The sequence below is a fragment of the Lissotriton vulgaris genome, chromosome 6 (assembly GCF_964263255.1).
Source record: "Lissotriton vulgaris chromosome 6, aLisVul1.2, whole genome shotgun sequence".
Lineage (NCBI taxonomy): Eukaryota > Metazoa > Chordata > Amphibia > Caudata > Salamandridae > Lissotriton > Lissotriton vulgaris.
In genome coordinates this window covers 501,370,598-501,376,597 of record NC_141694.1, presented here as the reverse complement: position 1 = coordinate 501,376,597, position 6,000 = coordinate 501,370,598, and positions in this window count along the sequence as shown.

Sequence of the window (6,000 nt, the reverse complement as noted above, 5' to 3'; positions counted from 1 at the left end):
GTGGCGCATAGCGGGTCTGCCGGGTGTCGCCGGCCCAATTACGTCACTGCCAAGTGCATATGCCAAGACCCAGGGCCCGCATTAGATTTTAGCCGCACCTCCTAGTTCCCTTTGCAGCCTCAGCCGGCATGCCAGGCCCCGGTGCAGGCAATGGCACAGGCCTCAGGCGAACGGGACCCATAACTCCAGCATTGTGCGGCCACTGGACCTGGGAGAACTTGGGTAGGGTTCCGCTCGCCTTCCGATAAGCTTTTTTTCATCTTGGGTGGCAGATTTGTGGGTTGGATAGACGTGGGGGAGACAGTGTTGACTGAGCTACTGGATTAAGCGGCCATCTCCCTGCACTGCATGGCCACTCCCCCAATCAAGACATTTTTGAAGTATTTCAAGACTTCTACAATAGGCTGTATACTCCTCAATTGTCATGTGATAAAATAAAATGTTTGGTGTTCCTTAGCCGTCTTTCTTTGTCCACAATTGTCTGAAGCTGAAAGCACTTGAATAAACCATGCGATCTTGCAGAGCACTGGATCTGAATGGCTTCCCTTTCATCTTCTAAAAGACGTTTATACAATCCATCATCAATCATCTGAAAAACATCTTCGATCAATATGCCTTGTTGGGCAAGGTCTCAGGTATGGCCTCTGAGGCTTCCATAGTGGTCATTCCGAAGGAAGGCAAGGATCACTCTGACCCCCCAAAAAAAGTCTTATCTCCCTTTTAAACATGAAAGCCAAAATCTTTGCGAAAATTCTAGCACATATATTGGAAACCTTTATCCCCAAACGTAACTATAACTCACAAACTGGTTTTGTCAAAGGTTGTATTGCAAGGGATAATATCCCTACTTTTTGTCACTTTCTAGAAAAAGCTTGACTATCCGCATTCCCTTTGGCTGCAATTGATCTTGACGTGGAAAAGGCGTTTGATAAAGTATATTGGCCTTTTTTGCATATAATATTTGAATTCCATTAATTGGGTACTTCCTTTACTAACGTAGTCTTAGTGTTGTATGAGAATCCCAAAACAAACATTAGTATTTATGGTTCTACCTCCGCATACTTTGATGTACATCAAGGGACGAGACAACGATGTCCCTTATCTCCCTTGTTTTTCCTACTTACCATCAATCTATTACTTAGGTTACATAATCGAGATCCCGAAATGGAGGGCTTTCAATTTGGACAATTTGTATTTAAAACAACTGCAGATGCAGATGATATCCTTATTTTTTCTAAGGATGTAGAGCTGGCAATCCCCTCTATTATTAACATTGTTAACCATTTTCAAGGTGCTCTGCAGAGGCCAACAATTGAAAGCCTTACAAAACATAGACCCCCCACAAACCTCAAGAACCGCATCAGTTCCCACCAACCTACAAAAACATTTCCGCTCAGCCGGACTCTTACTTACATACATCCCCTGCATAGGCAGAACCAGTACACAGTGTCTTGCACTCTCCTTCCTCGATTCTAAAGCCTGGAGTAACCTGCTACTGCACATCAGGGCAGCTTTCTCAGTTATTGATATTCAAAAGTAGTTGAAGACATGGTTCTTAAATTAGGGTTGTTCTTTGCGTGGGCCAGACTGCTTCTGTTTCAGCAACAGGCTACCCTGCCGGGCGATACTGCACACTACAAACATACAGAACACAACAATGTGCCTGTAGTGTGAACACCTTAATGATTTACTGATATGTGCTCAGCTTGAAAGCTCTCACTACTGTCTTGTCATAAACACCCCCCAACAGCTTGAACTCACCCAGATAAACATGTTGGAGCAGGAACTGTTGAGCATATATAATTCATAAAGATATGGTGCAGCTTAGTCTTTAAATATTTCAAACCTACACGTTCAGAATTGGTTTATGCACCTTGCTTTCTCACAAAACTCTTTATTGAAATTTTCGTTAAAATATGCCATTTGCCCCTCTTTTTAAAATGAATTTCTTGGGAGGAGAACCCCTCCAAGTCCACCTTATCTTGTCGGGTTCCCGCACTTCATCTATTAAGTAAAACTTATTCCCAACTTTGACCCCTACCACTTGGAAATGTCACCAACCGCCACTGTGTGGCCGGAATGAAACAGCCAGCCAAACTGTCAGGCTCACTTAAGAGAGTGCTCACCACTTGTCCCTCTGCTCCTCTGTAACAGCCCAGCCCTGCCCATAACTAGCTGAGCCATGATGGAAAAATAAAACGAAAATAACAATATTTATCATTTTATTTTTCCTTTTTGACCTGCTCACAGAGCAGTGGGGCGGCTGACAATAACTGACTTGACTCTAGGTGGTGCCTCAACCAGACCAGTGACAGGCACACAGAATATTTCACACAGGAAAGGAATCACTCTCAGAGGACACCAGATCATCAGAGTAGAAGAAGGAGCATGAAGATGCAACGCTTGGTCCAGGTCTGCCTTTGCCTCTCAAAACAGGTGAGTCAGACTGTGGTCTGCCCTGTACTTTTCCTGCACAACATCCTGCCACACACTACCATCAATTACTTTAGTGGCACCCACCTGTGAACCTGCACAGGCCCTCACACAGTTAGCTGCACTAATATGTCACAGTGATGACCAGCCCTAAGTGAGCCACTCGACCGTGAGACAGAACACAATAGCTACACCTCAAAATATCTCATGAGGTTAAAGGCACCAATTACAAAGGTCTTTGTGTGGCCAGCAACTTTTTAGGGAATATTAGTAACAGCAATATAACTCGGGTGGTTACTGTACTTGCTGGAGAGATCTTTATTTATTCTAGCCAGAGGTTTGAGTGATCCTAAAGCAGCGCAGATGGTTAATGTGCCTGCTGAAAAGCACAACATGTAAAATGCAGATCACATATTTGCAGTCGCCTAACCAGAGCCCCCCCGCAGCCCCCGAGCTCCAGCGGGCCCCTGGCCTGAGGGCTCTTGATTGGGTCTGGAGGGTGGGGCCGTCTTACAAGTAAATTGCAGGGGGGCCTCTCCTCAAGTTTCGTCATGCCACTCCATATTTGTATTTTATGTAGATATCTCCGTAGCTTACTGCTTCTCAGATATCCTTTTGTTATTTGCAGTTCATAAGTTGCAATCCTTCTAATGTAGCAGAGTGAGCTATGAGCCGACACCAAAGACCTGCATGCAAATTGCAGGACATAAGTCTAGAGACATATTTTTTCTAAATCTCCCTTTATTCTAAGGTTGCTAAAAAAAAATCATTTGCGTATTAATACATTCTTATCAGGATGAACAGCTCCAACCACCATGTAATGTTTTAAATCCTAAGTTTGTATTTCTCCAGACCAATCACTATTAACATATATTGCTGACCAGTATGGATGGCATGACTTATACATCTTATAGCCTTCTTTGTTTTCTGTAACATCTCCCATATACTCTGATTTAAACACTTGTATAATTGTCACTGTACAACGTGTGTGTGTGGTATGTAAAGCGGTCTGATGCCCTACAATGGGATGAGTAGCGCTATAATAGAAATTCAATAAATGTGCACAGGGTCTTCAGAGAGATAACGGTAATCTTTGGAGGGTGGTAATGAGGGAATGCATAGAGTAGGAGGTCATGGAGGGACAACAAAGATTGTCACAGGCGCGGCCAACACTATACCTGGCCCTTGTGGTAAGTACTTCACCTCCTCCCGCCTCACTTGTAATTGAGCTGTATACCTTTGAGATGGTTTTAAGGTTCTACACATCTACATTATTATTGCTTTGAACCATTCCATTCAGTGAATGTTCCTACTCTTCTTCTCTCTTACCAAACTCAAGCTTTACCCATATCAGACAGATCTCAAAATCATTTCCTAGGTCACAATTAAATCTTGATAGCCATCCATATTGGACATAACTTATCCCAAAGTATTTTAGAAACCTTGAGCATTTACAAACACATCACCTCTATCTGGAAGCAGATAACAACCATGGGACATCAATATGTCTCACCTTTCAATGGGTACCCATCACAACCTCTATACTTTCCAACATTTGATGCCTTTCGCAAGAGAGCCATGCACGAAATGCCATTTCCTACTTAGCAAAACTACTAACTAATTTAAATTATCTCACAAGTCACAGCCCTGTTCATCGCACCTCCTAACTCAAGGACATCTACTGTTAGGAATGAATCCTCAAGAACAACCACTGCTTCTCTTTATCTCCTTATTTCAGAATGCTGATCTCCTCATAATATTGCACATTTCAAAGCTCACCTTTTCCAGCAAATTCTAGTGCAAGATCTTTAAAGCTAACTTAGAACTCCAAAGCAAATCTGCTCCGTATGTATATATTATGAATTAAGTTGTTTAAACTTTCTCCTTATCTCAATGTTATTCCCAACACGTTAACATATAAAGCACTCACTCTCACGTTAGGCAGGCACACTATATGAAGAATAAGTAAACTGTGTTGCTTTTTTGTTTTTTGCTTGGTAATAATGTGCGGTAATAGTGTGCACACCATATCCTTGGGCATACACTTCTCTAGATGAACCATTTTGGAAGCAAACTGAAGTAAAGCAAACCAACGACAAGCCGAGTTTTAAGAACTTTCGAGACATTGAAGAAATTAAAATGACATTCAAGCAAATTGGGAAGAGTTCTTAGTCTTAAGCTTCAATTACAAATAATGCTGATTTAAGTGGGGGCATAACATGTGGTCGGAAAAAAATATTTCCTACTAGTATCCCCAGACATGATTTGGTTTGTTTATTGTACAGTTCATAAAAACTCACAATTATAAAGCGTACAAATTTTAAAAATTCAACATCTTCTTTAAAACAAGTAAAGTGCAGTAGCTCAAATGTTACAAGTCTCAGCTTTAGTTGTATAGGAGTCTGTGGAGTTTTCGTGGCCTTAATACGTCCACTTCGTTGACCATGATAGCCAGGGGTATTTGTTTTGTTATTATTTGACTTCTGCTAGGGAAGACCCTCTGGTTTTTTCATTTAGTCTTTTGGCCACTATCTCAAAGTATTTTGTTATTCTGCAGTTTAGCTGAGTTTCATCGGGGTTGAAACAGAGCATCACGGCCTGCCTGCAGCTTGTTATGCCCTTCTGGTTCCATAATGCTCGTAGCAGGGAGCGCCTTATGTCCAGGAGGTTTGTGCAAATGCAGATTATGTGTGTAAGGTCCTCTTTTGCAGAAAGACAGAGGCGGCATTGATTTGCGGGGTTTTCCCTTGCCCATGGTGCCAGGTGCGGAGCTATAGGAATTCTGCCCATGCGCATGTTAAGAAACTTCTTTTTTGTCTTTTGTGTGAGGCCCATCGTTAGGTAGTCTTGTGGTTTTAGAGCGCTGTAACCTTTCAGCACCACCCAACCGTGCGCTCTCTTAGCTAGGGTGGCTTTGTCCTCGATTAATGAAACCATCTTAGTGACTTTTGACACCACTTTTTTGAAGGTACGAGGGTTGGTTGCCGACTCCCATAGGTCTGTAAGTCCTAAGACCTTCAGTGAATCCATTAAGTAGGTCCTTGCAGGTGAGTTGTCTCTAATCGATAGTTCCGTCCATAGTTGGGCGTTTAAGGACCCTTGGTCCGCATCTCTGATTTTCCGCCAGCTTTTTAGGTATGCGCCTCTTCTCTCGACCGCTTGTTTCTGCAGGCCGAATTCTAGTCGAATTTGTGCTGGTGATGAGTTTTTGGGGAGATAGAATATTGCCCTGTATGCTCGGCTGATGATATTGTCTAGTGTTGTGGCGTCTTTTCCTCTCATGGCCTCGCTGCCGTAGGTGAGCATGGGCTGTAAACGAGCTTTTAATACCTGTAGGAGAGGGCCCAGGGACCGGTCTGGGAGTACTTTCTGCAAGGGTCTTATCGATAGATGGAATGTCGTGCCCTTTCGGCAAATGGCAGATTTTGTTGGCTAAAAAGCAAGGAATGGCTGTATATGTGACAAGCAATAAGGAGCCGCTTGTCAATTACATCGTGTGTCCAGGATGAGTCTGTGCAAGGGAGAGGCTTCTACAATTAAGTTATTCATTAAAATACGTCCTGCACT